The sequence below is a fragment of the Pristiophorus japonicus genome, chromosome 15 (assembly GCF_044704955.1).
Source record: "Pristiophorus japonicus isolate sPriJap1 chromosome 15, sPriJap1.hap1, whole genome shotgun sequence".
In the NCBI taxonomy this organism is placed as follows: domain Eukaryota; kingdom Metazoa; phylum Chordata; class Chondrichthyes; family Pristiophoridae; genus Pristiophorus; species Pristiophorus japonicus.
The window spans coordinates 80,261,538-80,287,971 of NC_091991.1; the positions used below are offsets into that span (position 1 = coordinate 80,261,538).

Sequence of the window (26,434 nt, forward strand, 5' to 3'; positions counted from 1 at the left end):
CTTAATTGTTCAGCTTCAGCGTGCCTCTCAAGTGTGGTGGTCAGCCTTATATAGCACCTGTTGCAGGTACTACCAGGGTTTCCCACCACAGCGCCCTCTGTGGTGTGGCATAGTGCTTACATTACATTTAAGGTACTGGGACGATACACACATCATTACATAACATCACCTTCCCCCCCCCCCCCACCTGGACGCAGGACAACGATACACACATCATTACATAACATCACACTTGTCCAACGGAAGGCAGGTGGGCATAGACAGTGCGTTAGTATGGTACATATTATCTGGTACATTAACTGGTTATTGACTGGTAACGGATCCTTGATTTCCTTGTTAGCCGTTATCATTAATTGTACTTCATCCATTATTTTACACAAATACAGTGGCCATTCAGCATTAAGAAAATAATTCTTATTATAAATTCACTATCTCACATTAACATAGCTCATTTTAGACTCGCTCTGCCTTACAGAAGTCCTTTGTGGGGACCACCTCTTGGTAAGGCCCTTTTAAGACTCCCAGGTGCATTTCCTTTTTAAGATGCCATCTTTGATGCAGGAGGATTCCACGAGGCTTCTCCTTGGGCGCCGCCATCTTTGATGCTCTGCTGCTCCGACACGATGCCGGCGCCATCTTCTTCTCCGCCGCTCCGGATGCCCTCCGCCGTCGCAGCCTCCGCTCCCCTCCGCTGCTACCTGACTTGCCGCCTCTTTTGCGGCCGTCGTGGCCTCTCCAACGGCCGCACTTGCCGCGTCCCCCGCGGCCTCCGTAGCCGCCGACCTCCAGCTGCTGCCGCCGCCCGACGCTAACAGCTCCTCGGCGGGGCTCTTCTGAACCGCCGGCCATCCTGGATCCCTCGCACCCCGCCGGCTCACTCCCCCCCCACTAGGCCTCTCTGTGCAGGGCTGCTTGCCTGTGGGGGCTGAGGCTGCGGGATCTGTGTGTGAGGTCCGGGGCTGGGGCTTGCTTGTGGGGGCTGGGGCTGCAGGATCTCGGTGTGAGGTCCAGGCCTGGGGCTTGCCTGTGGGTGTATTGAGGCTGCAGCTCCATCTCGGTCGGCGCTGTTCTCTGGGGACCCGGGGCACGGCAGCTCCCCGGGGAGCAGCAGCCTGTGGAGTGATGAAGTCTTCCCAGCTCCCACGGACCGTCCCCATCCACCTCTGGTCGAGGAGTGTCGGCCCATCGCCTGCAATGACCCACAGAGGTAAAGCGTGCGTCTCGTCCCCTTGGGATACCTGCACCATCGCTCTGCCAAGAACAGGTATCAGTTCCCTGGTGTAGGTACGCAGCTTCACTGTGACCGGGACCAGCTTGGGTCGTGCAGCTGGGTTAATCCACAGTTTATCAAAAGTTCTCTGACTCATCAATGACGGACCCGAGCCCGTGTCCACTTCCATACTCACTGGGACTCCGTTGATTTTTACTTCCCTTATCACTGGAGGCGAATCGTCAGTACACGTGTGCAGTCCAAACACCTCATCTTCTTCTACCTGCTCCTCGCTGAACAGTAGATCATCCCCCATCTCCTCAGCCACATGGTGAGTCTGATTTATTTTACACATACGCTGAAGGTGGCCTTTCAGGTGGCAGGTATTGCATGTGTATTCCGCAAACCTGCACCGGTGAGCCCCATGGCTTCCTCCACAACGCCAGCATGGTGCTGCTTGATTGGCCCCCCTCAGCGGACTCTGAGTTCCAGGATCCCGAGGTCCGTGCTCTCTGCCCCGGGCAGAGCCACGTTCTGCAGTTTTGTCCGTGGTGGGCGCTATCCTGTGGACAGTGCCTGCCGGGTTCAAGACTGTGTGGATTATTTGCTTGGTGCTGCAAGTCGATGTCATATATGCCCGGCTGATGGTGATGGCCTTTGTCAGAGTGACTGTGGGTTCCGTGGCCAGCAGCTTGTGAAGGAGGCCCTCGTGGCCAATCCCCATGACGAAAACGTCCCGCAAAGCCTCGTCAAGGTGTGCGCCAAAATCACACGGCACCGCGAGTCTCCTGAGGTCCGCAGCATATTTGGTGATATCCTGGCCCTCGGGTCTGCAGTGATGGTAAAATTTGTATCTGGCCGTGAGGATGCTCTCCTTCGGTTTCAACTGGTCACGAATGAGTTCAGTCAGCTCCTCATATGACTTGTCCCTGGCGCTCCCAGGTGCCAGCAAATCCCTGACGAGACAGTAAACCTCATCTCCACAACTGGAGAGCAATATCGCCTTACGCTTATCTCTCATTGCGTATGTGTCCTCCGTCAGGTCGTTTGCTGTGAAGTAATACTCGAGCCTTTCCGTAAAGGCCTCCCAATCATTGCCCACAGTAAAATCCTTTAGCGAGCCCAGAGTAGCCATGGTTGCGTGGAGTTCGTCCGCTTCCTAGTCGCCAATGTGGTGTATGTAGCACACAAATCACTGACTCCACACGGTCTGGTGTAAGTCTAACTGCTGTGACCTTCGTCCTTTATTGTTCAGCTCCAGAGTGCCTCTCAGGTGTGGTGGTCAGCCTTATATAGCACCTGTTGCAGGTACTACCAGGGTTTCCCACCACAGTGCCCTCTGTGGTGTGGCATAGTGCTTACATTACATTTAAGGTACTGGGACGATACACACATCATTACATAACACCTTTCTACCTGTCCCCGATCGTCCCAGCGTCATTCACAAGTTGCACATACAACACACACAAAGAAAGGGCATCAGGCCCACACTCTCACGGTAAATGGATTGCGTCTGCTGCCACAAAATTCATCAGCTGGGCGCTACAGATCGGGCAGCAACCAAAAATCGAGCCGGTGCCACAACCAGGGATGTTGCACACCGGCTCGCCTCTCCCGGGGGTTAATGCTCCATGCTCCGTCGAAACCAGCACCGAATGTCCCGGCGGGGCACTTGAAGCTGGCCGGATGCACAGGAGTACTTACCGCAGCCATTGCTGCCTCTCCAGGGTGGTAACAGGGGTGGCAGAAGATCGAAACTCCAGCCCATAGTGTTCAATCCACGCAGAGCATTCCTTTGTCACTAATCTTGGTGGGTTCTCCGCAGTCAGTGCCGTGACCTGGATCTGCTGGGGGCATGTCACACTCCACAGACAGAAGCCTAACCTTGGTTGAAGAAAGCTGCTGTCCTTTGGGAGCTGGTTGTTGCTGGCAATTAAGCCATTTCAGTTACAAAATCTTGAAGTTGCATTTTGGGAGTTGGACAAGAGAGGGGTTAACGAACTGAACCAAGCAACATTCCAAGAGATCAGCACCACAGCTCCTAGCAGGGTTATTAGAAGATATGCCTTAACCACAATGTGGGTTTGTCAATCATTCATAGCATTATCACACAGCAGTTAAGGCAACCCTTTTCAACTCCATTAAATATGTGCAATGCAGTTCAAGATTAGAACACATTTAACATCTGGATCAACGCTGAGTTGCCCACCCATCTTAGTGCCACCGAGTGAGCACAATCGTTTTAAAGTGAACCTGGTGAAGACATTTCACTTTCAGTCTCCGAGCTAAACCGCAACATATCCTTCTGGCATCACAAAGCATGTGGGCTTGTTGCAATATAACAAGATGACACCCAGCTCTACCTCACTACCACTTCACTCACCCCTCCACGCTCTCTAAATTGTCAGACTGCTTGTCCGACATCCAGTTCTGGATGAGCAGAAATTTTCTTCAATTGGAATATTGGGAAGACCGAAGCCACTGATTCCATCCCTCTTCCCAACTTCTGTCTGAGGCTGAACCAGACTATTCGCAACCTTGGTGTAATATTTGAACCTGAAATGAGCTTCCGACCACATATCTGCAGCATAACTAAGACCACCTACTTCCACCACCATAACATCACCCGTCTCCGGCCTTGCCTCAACTCATCCGCTGCTGAAGCCCTCATCCATACCTCTAGACTTAACTATTCCAATGCACTCCTGGCTGGCCTCTACCCCACGTAAACTAGAGGTGATCCAAAACTCGGCTGCCCGTGTCTTAACTCGCATCAATTCCCACTCACCTATCATCTCTGTGCTCGCTGACCTACATTAGCTCCCGGTTAAGCAACGCCGCGATTTCAAAATTCTCATCCTTATTTTCAAATCCCTCCATGACCTCGCCCCTTGTATCTCTGTAATCTCCTCCAGCCCCACAAGCCACCGAGATTTCTGTGCTCCTCTAATTCTGCCCTTTTGAACATCCGTGAGTCCGGGGTCGGCGAGAGGCCTATAAAAGGCCGCGAGTTCAGCAGTCGGGAGGTGCGTCGCTGAGGCGTGAGTCCGGGGTCGGTGAGGTCTATAAAGGCCCAGTTTGTGCAGCTACAGGGAAAAGGCAAAAAGAAGGAGAAAGAAATAGAAAGGTGACGTCACAGCCGAGGGGGTAACTGATTGGCTGGTGATTGGTAAGTAGTTTTTCTTTTTTCTCTTCTATATCAGTGAGTAACCTTTAGCATTGTTGTTGCCAATTTAAGTTAATCTAAGGGTTAAGTTATGGCAGGAGAGCTCGGACACGTGTTATGCTCCTCCTGTACTATGTGGGAAATCAGGGACGCCTCCGGTGTCCCTGACGACTACGTGTGCGGGAAGTGTATCCGCCTCCAGCTCCTTACGGACCGCTTTGTGGAATTGGAGCTGAAGGTGGATTCACTCTGGAGCATCCATGATGCTGAGAATGACGTGAATAGCACATTTAGTGAGTTGGTCTTACCGCAGGTAAAGGGTCCACAGCCAGATAGGGAATGGAAAACCAATAGGAAGAGCAGTGCAAGGAAGGTAGTGCAGAGATCCCTTGCGGTCATCCCCCTGCAAAACAGATACACCGCTTTGAGTACTGTTGAGGGGGATGACTCATCAGGGGAGGGCAGCAGCAGCCAAGTTCATGGCATCGTGGCTGGCTCTGCTGCACTGGAGGGCAGGAAAAAGAGTGGGAGAGCGATAGTGTTAGGGGATTCAATTGTAAGGGGAATAGATAGACGTTTCTGCGGCCGCAACCAAGACTCCAGGATGGTATGTTGCCTCCCTGGTGCAAGGGTCAAGGATGTCTCGGAGCGGGTGCAGGACATTCTGAAAAGGAAGGGTGAACAGCCAGTTGTCGTGGTGCACATTGGTACCAACGATATAGATAAAAAACGGGATGACGTCCTACGAAACGAATTTAAGGAGCTAAGAGCTAAATTAAAAAGAAGGACCTCAAAAGTAGTAATCTTGGGATTGCTACCAGTGCCACGTGCTAGTCAGAGTAGGAATCGCAGGATAGCTCAGATGAATATGTGGCTTGAGGAGTGGTGCAGCAGGCAGGGATTCAAATTCCTGGGGCATTGGAACCGGTTCTGGGGGAGGTGGCACCAGTACAAACTGGACGTTCTGCACCTAGGCAGGACCGGAACCAATGTCCTCGGAGGAGTGTTTGCTAGTGCTGTTGGGGAGGAGTTAAACTAATATGGCAGGGAGATGGGAACCAATGCAGGGAGACAGAGGGAAACAAAATGGAGATAGAAGCAAAAGACAGAAAGGAGATGAGTAAAAGTGGAGGGCAGAGAAACCCAAGGCAAAAAACAAAAAGGGTAACTTTGCAGCAAAATTCTAAAGGGTCAAAGTGTGTTACAAAGGCAAGCCTGAAGGCTCTGTGCCTCAATGCGAGGAGTATTCGGAATAAGGTGGACAAATTAACTGTGAAGATAGCAGTTAACGGATACGATGTGGTTGGCATCACGGAGACATGGCTCCAGGGTGACCAAGGCTGGGAACTCAACATTCAAGGGTATTCAACATTTAGGAAGGATAGACAGAAAGGAAAAGAAGGTGGGGTGGCATTGCTGGTTAAAGAGGAAATTAATGCAATTGTAAGGAAAGACATTAGCTTGGATGATGTGGAATCGATATGGGTGGAGCTACGGAATACCAAAGGGCAGAAAACGGTAGTGGGAGTTGTGTACAGACCTCCAAACAGTAGTAGTGATGTTGGGGAGGGCATCAAACAGGAAATTAGGGGTGCATGCAATAAAGGTTGCAACAGTTATCATGGGTGACTTTAATATGCAAATAGATTGGGCTAACCAAACTGGAAACAATACGGTGGAGGAGGATTTCCTGGAGTGCATAAGGGATGGTTTTCTAGACCAATATGTCGAGGAACCAACTAGAGGGGAGGCCATCTTAGACTGGGTGTTGTGTAATGAGAGGATTAATCAGCAATCTCGTTGTGCGAGGCACCTTGGGGAAGAGTGACCATAATATGGTGGAATTTTACATTAGGATGGAGAATGAAACAGTTAATTCAGAGATCATGGTCCAGAACTTAAAGAAGGGTAACTTTGAAGGTATGAGGCGTGAATTGGCTAGGATAGATTGGCGAATGATACATAAGGGGTTGACAGTGGATGGGCAATGGCAGACATTTAGAGACCGCATGGATGAACTACAACAATTGTACATCCCTGTCTGGCGTAAAAATAAAAAAGGGAAGGTGGCTCAACCGTGGCTATCAAGGGAAGTCAGGGATAGTATTAAAGCCAAGGAAGTGGCATACAAATTGGCCAGAAATAGCAGTGAAGCCGGGGACTGGGAGAAATTTAGAACACAGCAGAGGAGGACAAAGGGTTTGATTAGGGCAGGGAAAATAGAATACAAGAAGAAGCTTGCAGGGAACATTAAAATGGACTGCAAAAGTTTCTATAGATATGTAAAGAGAAAAAGGTTAGTAAAGACAAACGTAGGTCCCCTGCAGTCAGAATCAGGGGAAGTCATAACTGGGAACAAAGAAATGGCGGACCAATTGAACAAGTACTTTGGTTCGGTATTCACTAAGGAGGACACAAACAACCTTCCGGATATAAAAGGAGTCAGAGTGCCTCGTAAGAAGGAGGAACTGAGGGAAATTGTGTTGGGGAAATTGATGGGATTGAAGGCCGATAAATCCCCAGGGCCTGATGGTCTGCATCCCAGAGTACTTAAGGAGGTGGCCTTGGAAATATCGGATGCATTGACAGTCATTTTCCAACATTCCATAGACTCTGGATCAGTTCCTATGGAGTGGAGGGTAGCCAATGTAACCCCACTTTTTAAAAAAGGAGGGAGAGAGAGAAAACAGGGAATTATAGACCGGTCAGCCTGACATCGGTAGTGGGTAAAATGATGGAATCAATTATTAAAGATATCATAGCAGCGCATTTGGAAAGAGGTGACATGATAGGTCCAAGTCAGCATGGATTTGTGAAAGAGAAATCATGCTTGACAAATCTTCTGGAATTTTTTGAGGATGTTTCCAGTAGAGTGGACAAGGGGGATCCAGTTGATGTGGTGTATTTGGACTTTCAGAAGGCTTTCGACAAGGTCCCACACAAGAGATGAATGTGCAAAGTTAAAGCACATGGGATTGGGGGTCGTGTGCTGACGTGGATTGAGAACTGGTTGTCAGACAGGAAGCAAAGAGTAGGAGTAAATGGGTACTTTTCAGAATGGCAGGCAGTGACTAGTGGGGTACCGCAAGGTTCTGTGCTGGGGCCCCAGCTGTTTACATTGTACATTAATGATTTAGATGAGGAGATTAAATGTAGTATCTCCAAATTTGTGGATGACACTAAGTTGGGTGGCAGTGTGAGCTGCGAGGAGGATGTTATGAGGCTGCAGAGTGACTTGGATAGGTTAGGTGAGTGGACAAATGCATGGCAGATGAAGTATTATGTGGATAAATGTGAGGTTATCCACTTTAGTGGTAAAAACAGAGAGACAGACTATTATCTGAATGGTGACAGATTAGGAAAAGGGGAGGTGCAACGAGACCTGGGTGTCATGATATATCAGTCATTGAAGGTTGGCATGCAGGTACAGCAGGCAGTTAAGAAAGCAAATGGCATGTTGGCCTTCATAGCGAGGGGATTTGAGTACAGGGGCAGGGAGGTGTTACTACAGTTGTACAGGGCCTTGGTGAGGCCACACCTGGAGTATTGTGTACAGTTTTGGTCTCCTAACTTGAGGAAGGACATTCTTGCTATTGAGGGAGTGCAGCGAAGGTTCACCAGACTGATTCCCGGGATGGCGGGACCGACATATCAAGAAAAACTGGATCAACTGGGCTTGTATTCACTGGAGTTCAGAAGAATGAGAGAGGATCTCATAGGAACGTTTAAAATTCTGACTGGTTTAGACAGGTTGGATGCAGGAAGAATGTTCCCAATGTTGGGGAAGTCCAGAACCAGGGTTCACAGTCTGAGGATAAGGGGTAAGCCATTTAGGACCGAGATGAGGAGAAACTTCTTCACCCAGAGAGTGGTGAACCTGTGGAATTCTCTACCACAGAAAGTTGCTGAGGCCAATTCACTAAATATATTCAAAAAGGAGTTCGATGTAGTCCTTACTGCTAGGGGGATCAAGGGGTATGGCGTGAAAGCAGGAATGGGGTACTGAAGTTGCATGTTCAGCCATGAACTCATTGAATGGCGGTGCAGGCTAGAAGGGCCGAATGGCCTACTGCTGCACCTATTTTCTATGTTTCTATGTTTCTATCCCTCATTATAATCGCTCAACCATTGGTGGCCGTGCCTTCTGTTGCCTGGGCCCCAAGCTCTGGAACTGCCTACCTAAACCTCTCTACCTCTCTTTCCTCCTTCAAGGCGCTCCTTAAAACATACCTCTTTGACCAAGCTTCTGGTCACCTGTGCTAATTTCTACCTATGCGGCTCGGTGTCAAATTTTTTCATAATACTCCTGTGAAGCACCTTGGGATGTTTTACTATGTTAAAGGCGCTATATAAATACTGTTATTTATCTGGACTTGTATATGCTCTGTACAGCCACCAGAGGGCTCATTCCCCGGAGTCCCAAGGGATTTCATAATCCCTTGGGAGCACTGGTATTTAAGAGTGCTTCACAGGTTGGAGAGGCATTCTGGAAACCTGCAATAAAAGACTACGGTCACACTTTACTTGGAGCTCACAGTGTTCAGTCTGACTCTTTCTCCATACACTACAACTGGCGACGAGATACAGATAGCGAACCCAAAGATGCAGAGAACAGTGGGCGTCCTGGAGAAATTCTCGGAGGGAGATGATTGGGAAACTTTTGTGGAGCGACTCGACCAATACTTCGTGGCCAACGAGCTAGATGGGGAAGAGAGCACTGCCCAACGTAGAGCGATCCTCCTCGTCGTCTGTGAGGCACCAACTTGTGGCCTCATGTAGAATCTGCTCACTCCAGCGCAACCCATGGCAAAATTGTACGACGATTTGTGCACAGTGGTCCGAGAGCATTTGAACCCGAAGGAAAGCGTTCTGATGGCGAGGTACTGGTTCTACATCTGCAAAAGGTCTGAAGGCCAGGAAGTGGCGAGTTATGTTGCCGAGCTAAGGTGCCTTGCAGGACATTGCGAATTTGAAGGACATTTGGAGCACATGCTCAGAGACTTTTTCGTACTTGGCATTGGCCACGAAACTGTACTTCGCAAATTTTTGACTGTAGAGACCAAACCTTGAGTAAGGCCATAGCGATATCCCAGGCGTTCATTGTCACCAGTGACAATACTAAGCAAATCTCTCAGCGCACAAGTGCTACAAGTGCTGTGAACAAAGTGATGTTGTTTTCGAATCATAACGGATAGGGCAGGTCACACTTACCTGCAGCTACACGTCCGCAGATGTCTCAGAGTCCACCATCAAGGGTGATGAATGCAAGGCCTTGTTGGCGCTGCGGGGGGTGATCATGGTTTCCATTCATGTTGATTCAAAGGGTACGTTTGCAAGAGCTGTGGAACAATGGGACATCTCCGAGTGTGCAGGCGAGCTGCTAGGCCTGCTAAACCTGCAAACCACCACGTTGCAGAGGAGGACAGATCCACGGAGGATCACGATGAAACAGAACCTCTGATAGAGGAGGCAGAGGTACATGGGGTGTACACATTCACCACGAATTGTCCACAATAATGCTGAATGTTGAACTAAATGGACTCCTGGTGTTAATGGAGCTGGACACGGGGGCGAGCCAGTCCATCATGGTCAAAAGACTTTCGAAAGGTTGTGGTGCAACTTGGCCTCAAGGCCAGTGTTAACTCCAATTCGCACGAAACTAAGAACTTACACGAAAGAACTGATTCCTGTAATTGGCAGTGCTACTGTAAAGGTCTCCTATGATGGAGCGGTGCACAAGCTACCACTCTGGGTGGTACCGGGCGATGGTCCCATGCTGCTCGGCAGGAGCTGGCTGGGAAAGATACGCTGGAACTGGGATGACATCCGAGCGCTATCGCCCGCTGACGAGACTTCGTGTGCACAAGTCTTAAACAAATTTCCTTCGCTGTTCGAAACAGGCATTGGGAAATTCCAAGGAGCAAAAGTGCAGATCCACTTAATTTCGGGGGTGCAACCCATCCATCACAAGGCGAGAGCAGTACCGTACATGACGAGAGAAAGGGTAGAAATCGAGCTCGACCGGCTACAAAGAGAGGGCATTATCTCACCGATCGAGTTCAGCGAGTGGGCCAATCCTATTGTCCCAGTCCCCAAGCGAGACGGCACTGTCAGAATCTGTGGCGATTACAAAGTAACTATCAATCATTTCTCCCTGCAGGACCAATACCCACTTCTAAAAGCCGACGTCCTCTTTGTAATGCTGGCACGAAGCTGGATCTGACCTCAGCCTACATGATGCAGGAACTGGAGGAAGCATCGAAGGCCCTCACCGACATCAACACGCACAAAGGTCTTTCTGTTTATAACAGATGCCCATTTGGAATCTGATCGCCAGCGGTGATATTCCAGAGAAACATGGAAAGTTTACTGAAGTCAGTCCCGCACACCGTGGTCTTCCAGGACAACATCTTGGTCACAGTTCGGAACACAGTCGAGCATCTGCAGAACCTGGAGGTGGTTCTTAGTCGGCTCAACCACGTGGGGCTCAGGTTAAAATGCCTGGCGCCTGAAGTGGAGTTCTTGGGAAGGAGGATTGAGGCTGACGGCATCAGGCCCACCAACGCGAAGACGGAGGCAATCGAGAACGCACCGAGGCCACAGAACGTGACGGAGCTGCAGTCGTTCCTGGGACTCTTGAACGACTTTGGTAACTTCTTACCGGGTCTCAGCACCCTGCTAGAACCACTACGTCTTACTATGTAAAAGGGGCGAATGGGTTTGGGGCAAAAGCCAAGAAAATGCCTTTGTAAAAGCTTGAAAATTGTTATGCTCAAACAAATTGCTTGTGTTGTATGATCCATGTAAGCGTTTGGTATTAGCATGTGATGCGTCGTCATATGGCGTCGGGTGTGTACTACAACAAGCTAATGATTTTGGGATACTGCAACCGGTTGCTTATGCATCCAGGAGTCTGTCTAAGGCTGAGAGAGCCTACAGCATGATTGAAAAAGAAGAGTTAGCGTGTGTCTATGGGGTAAAGAAAATGCATCAATACCTGTTTGGGCTAAAATTCGAATTGGAAACTGACCATAAGCCACTTATATCCCTATTTTCTGAGAGCAAAGGGATAAATACCAACACATCGGCCCGCATCCAGAGATGGGTGCTCACATTGTCCGCATACAACTACGCCATCCGCCACAGGCCAGGCACAGAAAACTGCGCCGATGCTCTCAGTAGGCTGCCATTGCCCACCACGGGGGCGGAAATGGCGCAACCCGCAGATCTAGCCATGGTTATGGAAGCATTTGAGAGTGAGCAATCACCCGTCACTGCCTGGCAGATCAAAACCTGGACAAGCCAGGACTCCTTATTATCTCTAGTCAAAAGCTGTGTGCTTCACGGGAGCTGGTCCAGTGTCCCAGTGGAAATTCAGGAAGAGATAAAGCTGTTCCAGCGATGCAAAGATGAAATGCCTTCTGTGGGGCAATCGAGTAGTGGTCCTCAAGAAGGGCAGAGACACCTTCATCAATGACCTCCACAGTACCCATCCAGGCATCGTAATGATGAAAGCGATAGCCAGATCCCATGCGTGATGGCCCGGCATTGATGCGGACTTAGAGTCTTGCATTCACAGATGTAATACATGCTCGCAGTTAAGCAATGTACCCAGGGAGGCGTTGCTAAGTTTATGGTCTTGGTCCCCCAAACCGTGGTCTAGGGTACACGTCGACTATGCAGGCCTGTTCCTTGTGGTTGTAGACACGTACTCCAAGTGGATTGAATGTGAGCTAATTTTGGTTAGCACGTCCGCTGCCACCACTGAAAGTCTGTGGGCCATGTTTGCCACACATGGCTTACCCGATGTCCTGGTGAGTGACAATGGGCCATGTTTTACCAGTGCTGAGTTCAAAGAATTTATGACCCACAACGGGATCAAACATGTCACATCTGCCCCGTTTAAACCAGCGCCCAATGGTCAGGCAGAGAGAGCAGTGCGAGCCATCAAGCAAGGCTTGAAGAGGGTAACTGAAGGCTCACTGCAGACTCGCCTATCCCGAGTCCTGCTTAGCTACCGCACGAGACCACACTCACTCACTGGGATCATAAGAACATAAGAATTAGGAACAGGAGTAGGCCATCTAGCCCCTCAAGCCTGCTCCGCCATTCAACAAGATCATGGCTGATTTGGCCGTGGACTCAGCTCCACTTACCCGTCCGCTCCCCATAACCCTTAATTCCCTTATTGGTTAAAAATCTATCTATCTGTGATTTGAATACATTCAATGAGCTAGCCTCAACTGCTTCTTTGGGCAGAGAATTCCACAGTTTCACAACCCTCTGGGAGAAAAAATTCCCTCTCAACTCGGTTTTAAATTGGCTCCCCCGTATTTTGAGGCTGTGCCCCCTAGTTCTAGTCTCCCCGACCAGTGGAAACAACCTTGCTGCCTCTATCTTGTCTATCCCACCTGTTGAACTGCTCATGAAAAGAGCACTTAAGACAAGGTTCTCGTTAGTTCACCCTGATCTACATGAACAGATAGAGAGCAGGCGGCTTCAACAAAGTGCATACCATGATAGTGCAAATGTCTCACACGAGATTGTATTTGTATTTGTATTAAATTATGGGCAAGGTCCCAAGTGGCTTCCCGGCACTGTCGTGGCCAAAGAGGGGAGCAGGGTGTTTCGGGTCAAACTTTCAAATGGATTCATTCACAGGAAACATTTGGACCAAATCAAACTCAGATTCATGGATTACCCTGAGCACCCCATCTTGGACTCTACCTTTTTTGATCCCCCAACACACACACCAGTGGCAACCGACACCACGATTGACCACAAAACAGAACCCATTATCCACAGCAGCCCTGCAGGGCCCAACACACCAGGCAGCCCAGCAAGGCCAGCTGCACAGCAGCCCAGCGAGGGCCGAACAAATGAATCAACAACACCAGCTTTCACACCGAGACGATCAACCAGGGCAAGAAGGGCCCCAGATCGATTCACATTGTAAATAGTTACACTATTGACTTTGGGGGGGGGGCGGGGTGCGGGGAGGAGTGTTATTATGTATCTGGACTTGTATATACTCTGTACAGCCACCAGAGGGCTCATTCCCTGGCGTTCCAAGATATCTCATAATCCCTTGGGAGCATAGGTATTTAAGAGTGCTTCAGAGGTGGTTGAGGCACTCTGGAGACCTGCAATAAAAGACTAAGGTCACACTTTACTTTGAGATCACAGTGTTCAGTCTGACTCTTTCTCCATACACTACAAATACAAGTTGTTTTGTTGCATGTTCGTGTGAGTCAGGCCAATCGGCATCCTCCTGCACAGTCTAAGCAGATCTCCCATGGCGTTGCTCAGGGTGAGTCTGTTACCTGCACGGTTTTCTCTCTCACATACACACACCCATATGCACAGCAATCCGCCAAGCATAGTTAAAAAGATGACTCTTGTTCAGACACTGTAGTGGTTTCATCGAGCCTAGCCCATCACTGCCAGCTGCAATATCAAATCGTAAAACAAAGACCACATATGTAATATAATCAGCTAAATTATGTAACCTTTGTTACATTAACAAAAGCATAGAGACCAGAATACAATTCCCCGCTTGACTAAAGATTTGTTAAACCTACTTTGAGCATTGATATTTTACTGTACAGTTTCATCTGTTTCTGTAAAATACAAATTTTGAATTAACAAATACAAAAAGTCCTTCGCTACAATGTCAAATATGCAGGCTGCCATAGATTTTTATGGATCAAGAACTATAAAATTGAAGAAAAGATTAAACAAATTTGCTTCTTTCTTTCTTCACCAAATTTTTCTGGCACAGTATTTAGTTTTACTAAAAGTTTCTGCTAAAGTCAAAAGGTGTCGAGATATTTAGTCAGAACCTCCTTCCAAACTTGAATAATCATTCAGTGCTTTCAGAAGTTGCTATTCTTTCAGCGACTATTTGTAAGGAGCCTTTAATTGTTAATCCTTTTTCACTGATGGAAAGCGGGAGAGGAGACACAGACCAAACCAAACAGCAAGATCTGGCAGATCCTTGAATATCCAGTTTTGTTGACAATTACACAGGGAATAAGGGTTTATGGGGAGCGGGCGGGGAAGTGGACCCGAGTTCATGATCGGATCAGCCATGATCTTATTGAATGGCGGGGCAGGCTCGAGGGGCCGTATGGCCTACTCCCGTTTCTATTTCTTATGTTCTTATTAAATCAATCTGGGTGTTGCAAATGCATGCTGAGTGCCTGAGAAATGCAGAAAAGTAAGTTTATGAACTGAACTTTGCACTGGATTGGAGCTATCTTCTTCTTCTTAGGCAGTCCCCCGGAGTCGAGCATGACTTGCTTCCACATTAGTATAAGTTCTAAGGTGACTGATGAGACCAATGCGGGATCTACAGACTCTGTCACAGATGGGGCAGGTGGTGGTTGAAGGGACAGGTGGGTGGGGTGCTTGGTTTGTCGTATGCTCCTTCCGCTGTTTATACTTGGCTTCCACGTGTTCCCGACGGAGAAACTCAAATTCAAAGAGTTTGGTGCCTTCTCGAATGCTTATTGAATCTCAACGGCAAGTTGTTCACAACAGTCACATTCATGGATGGTATAAACCAGGTACAGAAATCACGTTCACTTATCACACCGAGTGTGAAATTTTAGGTGTTTCTCTGCAGTAAAAAAAACTAAACTTAATGCAGTAAGTATGGATCCATAGAAAATTATTTGCATGCAAAGTGCAATCATTGCTGTTACAATCAAAGAAAGGGACAATGGTGGTGTGACACCGCAGGTGCAACACCGACACAGTGCACAGGTTCCGTGGTTGGTCAACAACTGACCAGGCGAGGATGGACTGACCACGGTAGGTGTTCAGCTGCCACAAGCTGGAAGGCAGTGACGTGCCAGGAGAACAACAACCACACAAGGGATTTGTCATTTGAACTTGTGAGTCTGGAATCTCAAGGCAATGTTCTGCCAATTTAAGCATAACATTTCAGCCAATTAAGAGAAACAAAGAATGATTAAAAGATGGGAAGTGCTGTATTTTAATCTGCGTGTAAGAGCAGCCAAGAATGCAAGTATTGGTGTGTTAAGTCCTCAAGAGACACAGACATTTGAATCTGAAAGTTGTAGCACGTCAGGCAAAAGGTTATGTTACATGTTGTTGGCTTGTGAGAGTAGGTATTACACAATGCTCGGTACCCGCCCCAACTGGAGGGCTTCATTCCATTAGCGGTAGCCCATAATTACCACTGCAATAGGAAATGTATTTTGAAATATAGCCAAATGCTCTTTTCTACAACTGAATGCGACTAGTACGTTTCAATCACTTCAATATAACAGTAACTGAAAGCAGGTTTTTACAATTCATCCCATTCACAATTCCTTGAAAGTAACAGTAGGATCACATGGAATCATCATTGCAGAAACGGCCTCTCAGAATGTCAAAATCTGTAGGTTATTTAAAATCTGCGCGGGGAGTGCTTCCTATCCAACTTTACGTTGTCAATAATTTTCAGCATGCTAGTCAACATTTTAACATCAAAACTGCCAATCTAAACATTAATGATGTAGGTGCAGGTTTTGGCCAGTATGTGGTGCTGTGGAGCGTGTTTCTAAAGTCTCTCCCCCAAGTCCATCGCCATCTTGTATATAAAAAGAACCTTGACTGACCAAGGACAATACCACAACCATTTACTGGTATTGAAAATAAACTAAGTGCCCACAATTTCTACAAAAATAACTTTTGGGAATGCGTTTTATGCGGATTGAAGTGAGCGGCATTAGTGCTGGGGACTGGAACAGTCTCCAATTATTTTCGATCTTGATTTGTCATCAGGCAACCGCAAGTCAGGAATAGCATGGATAAAATGCATGATAAAAGCTCCTATCCCAACACTTAACTGTCGTCTCAGAGAAATATTCTTAACTACTCCAGAATGGCATTCCCATTTTCTGCACTATTTATAAAGCCCTGCAAAGGTTGAAAAAAAAAATTGTTTTCCATTAAAGAGCTTTACACAGCACTATTCATGACCTCAGGATCTCCCAAAGCGCTTTATAGCTAATGATCTACTTTTGATGCGTATTCACCATTGTAAAAACACAGTAGCCAATTTGTGCATAGCAAGGAGATAATATTTGTTTCCTGATGTTGGTTGAGGAATAAGTATTGGCAAGGACTCCCTGATCTTCAAAACAACGCCATGGGATCTTTTATGTCCACCCATGAGAACAGATGGGACTTCGGTTTAGCATCTCATCTGGAAAATCGGCACCTCCGACAGTGCAGCACTCCCTCAGTACTGCACAGGAGTGTTAGCCTAGATTCTGTGCTCAAGATCACTGGAGTGGGACTAAGAACCCACAATCTTCTGACTCAGAGGCGAGACTGCTACCTGATACACTCATAATAGAGGGTGAGACTGAGTGCAGTGTGACCTTAGCTCCTTTAATAAGATTCCAGAGTGCAGGTACCTCGTGGGTGGCCTGCTTATATACCATGCTCCCAAGGGGTGCCGGGATCCCTTGGGACTCCAACAGGTGGGCCCTCTGGTGGTCAGGTGTCATGCAGGTTACAAAGGGTTAAATACATAACATCACTCCCCCGTGAAGTCAACAGTACACTTTTTTACAAGGTGAGACGATCTGGGGCTTTACGCTCCCTTGTCAATCATCTCAGTACAAATGCGGGTGTGGGTGGGTTGGTCAGTTCTTCACTGGGCTGTTGGGAAGCCGGCCTTGCCGGGCTGCTGGGGATGATGAATTTGGTTTCGTGGTCAACCATGATGTCAGTTGCCACTTGTGTGTGTGTTGGAGGGTCAAAGTTGGTGGTGTCCTCTTCAGGTTGTTCGTAGCTGTTGGTGAACTGCAGTGTAATTTGTTCCAGGTTTTCTCTGCATTTGTCCATTGGCCAATTTGACCTGAAATACCCTACTCCCTTCTTTGGCTGTGACTGTGCCAGCAAGCCATTTGGGACCATGTCCATAATTGAGCACAAACACAGGATCATTGATCTCAATATCGCGTGACAAATTAGCGCAGTCATGGTACACACCTTGTTGATGCCGCTTGCCCTCCACGTGATCATGGAGATCAGGGTGGACAAGAGAGAGCCTTGTTTCAAGCGCCCCTTTCATGAGCAGCTCAGCTGGGGGAACCCCGGTGAGTGAGTGGGGTCTGGTGCGGTAGCTGAGCAGCACTCGGGACAACTGAGTCTGCAGGGAGCCTTCCGACACACGTTTCAAGCTTTGCTTGATGGTCTGAACTGCCCATTCTGCCTGGCCTTTGGATGCGGGCTTGAACGGGGTAGATGTGACGTGCTGGATCCCATTGCGGGTCATGAATTCCTTGAACTCTGCACTGGTGAAGCACGGCCCATTGTCGCTGACCAGGACATCAGGCAAGCCGTGGGTGGCAAACATGGCTCGTAGGTTTTCAATGGTGGCCGTGGACGCGCTTACAGACATTATTGCACATTCAATCCATTTTGAGTAAGCGTCCACGACAACCAAAAACATTTTGCCTAAGAATGGGCCCGCATAGTCTATATGGATCCTCGACCATGGTTTGGAGGGCCACGACCACAAACTTAGCGGTGCCATCAGCTGAGAGCAAGTGTTGCACTGGCGCTCGCGTGACTCTAAATCTGAGTCAATGCCGGACCATCACACATGGGATCTGGCTATGGCTTTCATCATTACGACCCTGGGTGGGTGCTGTGCAGTTCACATATGAATGTGTCTCTCCCTTTCTTGGGCAAGACCATGTGATTGCCCCATAATCGACAGTCCGCCTGCAGGGACAACTTGTCTTTGCGTCTGTGGAACGGCTTAATCGCCTCCTGCACTTCCATTGGGTCACTGGACCAGCTCCCAAGGAAGACACAGTTTTTTACTAGGGACAGTAAAGGATCTTGGCTTGTCCAGGTCATGATCTGGCGGGCCGTAACGGGGGCTTCTCGTTCTCGAATGCCTCCATGACCATGAGCAAGTCTGCTGGCTGTGCTATTTCCACCCCCGGTGGTGGGCAATGGCAGCTGACTGAAAGCATCTGTGCAGTTCCCTGTGTCTGGTCTGTGGCAGATTACATAGTTGTATGCCGACAGCGTGAGCGCCCATCTTTGGATGCGGGCAGAGGCATTGGTATTAATCCCTTTGCTCTCAGAGAACAGTGATATGAGCAGCTTGTGGTCAGTTTCAAGTTCAAACTTGAGGCCAAATAAGTACTGGTGCATTTTTTTAATCCCTTAAACACACGCCAGAGCCTCTCTTTCAACCATGCTGTAGGCTCTTTTGGCCTTGGACAAACTGCTGGGCGCATAAGCGACTGGTTGCAAAATCCCCGACTCGTTAGCTTGTTGTAGCACACACCCGACCCCGTATAATGACGCATCGCAAGCTAGCACTAATCGTTTACAAAGGTTATATAGGATAAGCAGTTTGTTAGAACACAACAGATTTCTGGCTTTCTTAAAGGCAGCCTCTTGTGAATTTCCCCATACCCAGTCATCTCCCTTGCGCAGTAGCGCATGTAGGGGTTCTAGCAGGGTGCTTAACCCAGGTAGGAAATTACCGAAATAGTTAATAAGTCCCAGGAATGACCGCAGCTCTATCACTTTCTGTGGTCGCGGCGTGTTCTTGATGGCCTCCGTCTCGGCGTCAGTGGTCTGATGCCGTCTGCTGCGATTTTGCTTCCCAAGAATTCGACGTTCTGTGCCAGGAAAACACACCGTGCGATTCAACCTGAGCCCCACGCGATTCAACCGACTAAGAACCACCTCCAGATTCTTCAAGTGCTCCATGGTGTCCTGACCTGTAACCAATATGTCGTCATGGAAGACCACTGTGCAAGGAACCGATTTTAGCAGGCTCTCCATGTTCCGCTGGACGATCGCTGCAGCCGAATGAATCCCGAACGGGCACCGGATGTGGATAAACAGACCTTTGTGCGTGTTGATGCAGGTGAAACTTTTCGAAGACTCCTCCAGCTCCTGCGTCATGCAGGCCGAGGTCAGGTCCAGCTTGGTGAATGTCTTCCCTCCAGCCAGGGTCGCAAATAGGACATCTGCCTTGGGTAGCGGGTACTGGTCCTGCAGCGAAAAACGATTAATCGTTACTTTATACTCCCCACAAATTCTAACCGTGCCATCCTCCTTAAGTACCGGGACAATCGGACTGCCCCAGTCGTTGAATTCCACCGGCGCGATGATGCCTTCAAGTCGCAGCCTGTCCAGCTCAATTTCCACTTTTTCACGCATCATGTACGGTACCGCCCGAGCCTTGTGGTGGATGGGTCGCGTACCGGGAACCAAATGGATCTGCACTTTCGCCATCGAGAAGCTTCTGATGGCTGGCTCGAACAACGATGGGAACTTGCTCAAAACCTGGGTACATGAGGCATCATCGACAGACAAAAGTGCTCAGATGTTGTCCCAGTTCCAGGGGATTTTTCCCAGCCAGCTCCTGCCAAACAATGTGGGGCCATCCCCTGGTACAATCCACAACGGGATGTACTGCTTCGTCATAGGAGACTTTGACTTCTGCACTGCCAATTACAGGGATTAGTTCCTTGGTGTAAGTCCTTAATTTGGTGTGAATCGGGCTGAGCTTGGGACTGTGTGCCTTTTTGCCCCACAGCCTGTTGAAGGCCTTTTTACTCATTATGGACTGACTTGCCCCCGTGTCCAGCTCCATAGATACTCGAATGCCGTTCAGTTCAACTTTCAACATTATTGGTGGACATTTCGTAGTGAACATGTGTACCCCGTACACTTCTGCCTCCTCAATATGAGTCTCCAATGCAGCCTGATCCACTGTAGATCGATCTTCCTCTGCAACATGGTGGTTTGCAGGGTTTGTAGGGTTTGCAGCTCGCCTGCACATTTGTTGGAGGTGTCCCATTGTTCTGCAAACATTGCACGCATTGTGCTTAAAGCGGCATTGATGGAGCCGATGATCACCTCCACAGCACCAACAGGTGTTAACTGCCTCGCATTAACGATTGATGGCGGACTCTGGGTTATCTAATGTCGGGCCGTAGCAGCCAGCGTGTACATTCTGTCATGTACATTTCTGCTCGAGATCGACGTTACTTTATGCACAGTACTGGCTGAAACTTCTTTAATCTATGAAATTTGCTTGGTGTTGTCGCTGGTGGACATAAATGCCTGTGCTATCGTTATGGCTTACTTAGGTTCGGAGTTTCTATAGTCAACAGTTTGCGAAGGATTGTCTCATGTCCAATGCCCAGTAGAAAAAAGTCTCTGAGCATTTTTTCTAGGAATCCCTCAAACTCACAATGTCCTGCGAGGCGCCTTAGTTCGGCGACATAGCTCGGCACTTCCTGGCCCTCTGATCATTGACGCCATCAAAACGCTTTCCTTAGGATTTAGGTGCTCCCGGACCAGCATACACAATTCTTCGTAGGATTTCTCTGTTGGTTTTGCCGGGGCCAGGAGATTCTTCATGAGGCCATAGGTTGTTGCCCCACAGACAGTTAGTAGGATCACCCTTCGGTTGGTAGCGTTCTCGTCTCCTTCCAGCTCGTTGGCCACGAAGTATTGGTCGAATCTACCAAGGCCTCCCAATCGTCCCCTTCTGAGAACTTCCCCAGGATGCCGACTGTTTGCATTTTCGCGTGGTTGTTCGTTACATTGTCGCCAATTGATACACTCATGATAGAGGGTGAGACTGAGTACTGTGTACAATGAGCAAGTGTGACTTTAGCTCCTTTAATAAGATTCCAGAATGCAGGTACCTCGTGGGTGGCCTGCTTATATACTGTGCTCCCAAGGGATGCTGGGATCCTTTGGGACTCCAACAGGTGGGCCCTCTGGTGGTCAGGTGTCATACAGGTTACAAAGGGTTAAATACATAACACTGCCCACTGAGCCCAGGTAGACACAAATGCATTGCAAAGTAGCCAAGTGTTTGATATGTGGAAAAACAACACAGTAAGCTACTAAGAAATTCAGAATTTCTGGTATTGAACGATCTCCACCTCCCTTTAGAAACACATCCCATTTATCAGATAGCTCAGATGCAGTTTGGGAAAATCCAAGAGGTGGAAATTCGGTCTCCTGCTGCCCCTCTTAGCGCAATGGCGGTGGAAAACATTTGCATCTGAGCGGCTAGCTTCCAGTGCCCCGCCGGGACATTCGGTGCCGGTATCGAGGGGGCGCAGAGCAGTACCGCCCGGGAGAGGCGAGCCGGTGTGCAATGCCCCTGGCTCGATTTTAGGTTGCCGCCCGACCCGTAGTGCTCCATAGCGTGCCCTGGTGGGCATCTTGTGACGGCATGCCGACTGAAGGGTAAACCAGCTTTCAAAGCTATGTCCAGTTTTCAAAGCTATGAGTAGAAATCCCCAGAGACTACATAGCATGGAAGAACAACAACAGGACGAGGAGATGTTTGAGCTACACGTCATCAGGAGCACGAGGTTAACGGACAAAATCCACATAGAGGTTGCGGGGTTCAAGATACCAATGGAATCCGACACGGGTGCATCTGTGAGTGTAGTACTGGAGTCGCTGTACCTCAACAAATTGCGTGATTTCCAACTGGAGAAATTCAAGATAGAGCTGCGAAGCTACTCGGGAGAGAAAATTCCTGTGGTAGGTCGTATCACCGTACCACTGAAATATAAAGATCAATTTCAGAACTTGCCTCTAATAGTAGTGAAAGGAGACAAGCCTGCCTTACTAGGAAGAAATTGGTTGAGATCACTGAAGCTGGATTGGAGTGAGATTTTTCGTGTTGAAATGAGATTTGCATCAACGGACGATGTTATCAAGAGTTATCCGAATGTATTCTGCGAAATGGGCAGTCCGATCCAAGACTTCAAGGTGAGTGTCAGGGTACAGAAGGACGCTAGATCAGTTTACTGCAAGCCACATTCCGTACCATATGCACTCAAGGAGAAAGTTGAGCAAGAACTCAAAAGACTAGAAACTGAGAACATTATTTCTAAGATAGATTGATGTAATTGGGCTACACCCATTATTGTTGTACCTAAGTCCGATGGTAAGGTAAGATTGTGTGGTGATTATTATGGGCCCAACTTTGGCCATGACTTGCATCAATTTTTTTGGAGTAAGTTGTTTTTTCTGGCATATGTTAAAAAATGCTATTTTCCTCCCAAAATTTGCTCCAGAGTAAGTCAGTTAGGTACGATTTTTTTAAAGTCATTTTTTTTTTCAAAAGGGGGCGTTCCCAGACACTTATACCAGTTTTGGCCATTTATGCCACTTTGGTCAGCAAAAATTTACTCCAAATCAACTTAGGTCAGCGTAAGTGGCCAGTTCTGAAAAACCTTGCGGGTAGTGAAGAAAAAGCAGCGGACATTTGGCAGACATTAGGGCAGGGATAGGGGAGGGAAGGGAACTGGAGAGGACCTCAACAACCAAGCACCAAACATTGCAAGGAAAAGCTCAAACAATTAAAATACAAATTAAAATGAAGTAAATCCTACCTTAATCTTTGAAGTGGGTCCGGGAAGGCAGCGGGCCGGCCTGTGCATGAGGCCATTCGGTCTGGGATAGGGGCGGGAAGATGCGCACCGGGAGTCCAGAGTGACCGGAGAAATGCGAGCTGCTGGCCGCCATGTCATCGGCGGCAGGGGGCGGTAGCCAGAGAGAAAGAGATGCTGGTATACAAAACACTCTTTCTTCCCCCCCCCCCCCACCCCACAAAACACTCTTTCTCCCCACCCCACCCAAAACACTTTCTCCTCCCCTCCCCCACAAAACTCTTCTCCTCCCACCCCCGCACACCCCCCACCAATCAAAACTCTGAAGCATAACCAATAAATAAAATATAAAACTGAAGTCCTACCTCGGCCGGGAAGTCAGTGGGCTGGCCGGCCGTTGCGGGAGGCCACTCGGCCAGGGATAGGGTGCGGCGAGATCGGGGCATCCCTTCGGCCAGGGATAGGGGCTGCGAGCATCGGTTCCTGCTCACAGCCCACAGGACACGCCGGGAGGGCAGGAGCATGCGCGCAGACTTCACTACGCATGCGCGCAGGTGCCGGCACTGTTTTTGGCGCAGGCCTGTTGCTCCGCCCCCCCACTTCTCAATGCACGCCACGCTGGGACTCCGGGGACTCGGAAGAGCGGCCAGGATGGGGCGACTTTTTTCCGGGGCCATTTCCAGAGTGCAAAGTTGCCGCACTTAAGGTAAGTGTGCCGAAAAAAGGGGTTGGACAAAGTTGGGCCCAAAGTAACCGTAAACCAAGTTCTAGAGGGTAATGTCCCCAATACATTTCCAAATATAGAAGATTTGTTCACAACACTGACAGGTGGTCAGATTTTCCCAAAACTGGATCTTACAAATGCCTACTTACAGCTTGAACTAGATGAGGAGTCCAAGTCATGTTTGACTAGAAATACTCATCTAGGCCGATACCAATTTAATAGGCTGCCGTTTGATGTGAGAGTAATTATGCGCAAATCGAAAGGGAAGCTTTGGCATTAATTTTTGGGGTCAAGAAGTTCCACAAATACTTGTAAGGTCATAAGTTTACTATCGTTATGGACCATAAGCTCCTGACAGCAATCCTCTATCCAAAGTCCCCAGTTCCAACATTAGCTGCAGCCGGAATGCAGAGATGGGCTTTGATTTTGTCAGCATATACATATGATATAGAATACAGATGATCAGCGGATCATAGTAATGCTGATGCAATGTCTAGATTGCCTTCCCCATCACAAGTTACACCATAGAAACATAGAAACATAGAAAATAGGTGCAGGAGTAGGCCATTCGGCCCTTCGAGCCTGCACCGCCGCTGGGGCCCCAGCACAGAACCTTGCGGAACCCAACTAGTCACTGCCTGCCATTCTGAAAAGTACCCATTTACTCCTACTCTTTGCTTCCTGTCTGGCAACCAGTTCTCAATCCACGTCAGCACACTACTCCCAATCCCATATGCTTTAACTTTGCACATTAATCTCTTGTGTGGGACCTTGTCGAAAGACTTCTGAAAGTCCAAATACACCACATCAACTGGTTCTCCCTTGTCCACTCTACTGGAAACATCCTCAAAAAAATACAGAAAATTTGTCAAGCATGATTTCCCTTTCACCAATCCATGCTGACTTGGACCTATCATGTCACCTCTTTCCAAATGCGCTGCTATGACATCCTTAATAATTGAGTCCATCATTTTACCCACTATCGATAGGGAAGAAGTGTTTTATTTTTCATACATTGATGAACTGCCAGTCACAGCTAAAGAGATTAGTAGAGCAACCAAACGTGACCCAGTTATGTCAAAGGTGTATGATTATATTGCAAATGGATGGCCAAACCATGAAACAGACAAAGATATTCATCCATTCTTCATTCGTAGGAATGAATTATCAGTCGATAAAGATTGTATCATGTGGGGTGCAAGAGTGGTTATACCAAATAAATTCAGGTCCAAATTATTAGGAGACCTCCATAACCAGCACCTGGGAATGTGCTTGACCAAGAGTTTTGCACGCAGTTATTTATGGTGGCCAGGTCTTGATAAATATATAGATTACATCGTCAGTCAGTTCACTGTTAGGTATGAATAAAGAGTCTGACCAGATACTGTGAGCTCAAAGTAAAGTGTGACCTTATTTTTTTATTACAGGTCTCCAGAGTGCCTCTCAGCCTGTGAGGCCTCCTTAAGTACAGGTGCTCCCAAGGGATTGTGGGATCGCTTGGGACTCCAGGGGATGAGCCCTCTGGTGGTTAAACAAGGTATTTACACGTTTACATATATAACAAAACTCCCCCCCTCCACCGCCCCCAAAGTCAATAGTGTAACTATTTATAAGGTGAGTCGATCTGGGGCCTTTCTTTCCCTGGTTGATCGTCTCGGTGCAAATGCTGGTTTTGGTGAGTCGTTTGTTGGGCCCTCGCTGGGCTGCTGTGCAGTTGGCCTTGCTGGGTTGGTGTGGTGAGTCCTGCTGGGCTGCTGCAGGTGATGGGTTCCGCTTCGTGGTCAACCGCTGGGTTGGTTGCCACTGGTATGTGTGTGTTCGAGGGTCAAAAAATGTAAGGTCTATTGTGGGTTGCTCTGATTGTCCATGATTCTGAGTTTGGTTTGGTCCAAGTGTTTCCTGTAGGTGAGTCCATTTGAAAGTTTGACCTGAAACACCCTACTCCCCTCTTTGGCCACGACAATGCCGGGAAGCCACTTGGGACCTTGTCCATAGTTCAACACAAATACAGGATCATTAATCTCAATTTCGCATGACACATTTGCGCTATCATGATATGTACTTTCTTGAAGCTGCCTGCTCTCTACCTGTCCATGTAGATCAGGGTGGACTAACGAGAGCCTTGTCTTAAGTGCCCTTTTCATGAGCAATTCAGCGGGTGGAATCCCAGTGAGCGAGTGGGGTCTCATGCGGTAGTTAAGCAGGACTCGGGATAGGCAAATCTGCAGTGAGCCTTCAGTTACCCTCTTCAAGCTCTGCTTGATTGTTTGCACTGCTCTCTCTGCCTGACCATTGGATGCTGGTTTGAACGGGGCATGCGGATCATGAACTCTTTGAACTCAGCACTGGTGAAACATGGCCCATTGTCACTCACAAGGACATCAGGCAGACCGTGCGTGGCAAACATGGCCCGCAGGCTTTCAGTGGTGGCAGCGGACGTGCTTGCCGACATTATCTCACATTCAATCGATTTGGACTATGCATCTACAACCACTAGGAACATTTTACCCAAGAACAGGCCTGCATAATCGGCATGAACCGAGACCACGGTTTGGAGGGCCAAGACCATAAACTTAGTGGTGCCTCCCTGGGTGCATTACTTAACCGTGAACATGTGTTACATTGGTGCTCGCAGGACTCTAAGTCCGCATCGATACCGGGCCATTACATGTGGGATCTGGCTATCTCTTTCATCATTACAATGCCTGGGTGGATACTGTGGTGATCACTAATGAAAGTGTCCCTGCCCTTTTTAGGCACCACTACCCGATTACCTTACAGAAGGCAGTCTGCCTGTATAGACATTTCATCTTTGCGCCGCTGGTACGGCTTTATTGCTTCCTGCATTTCTAATGGGACACTGGACCATAGAAACATAGAAACATAGAAAATAGGTGCAGGAGTAGGCCATT

General features: G+C 48.4%; 1 long non-coding RNA gene across 1 annotated transcript; it reads left to right on the top strand.

Annotated features, from left to right (window-relative positions):
* The first annotated feature begins 1,246 nt into the window (after positions 1–1,246).
* On the top strand, positions 1,247–25,014 carry LOC139281515 (uncharacterized). The gene is made up of 3 exons (XR_011596888.1): positions 1,247–1,541; positions 4,126–4,379; positions 24,950–25,014. It is a non-coding gene; the product is annotated as an uncharacterized lncRNA (long non-coding RNA).
* The last annotated feature ends 1,420 nt before the right edge of the window (positions 25,015–26,434 follow it).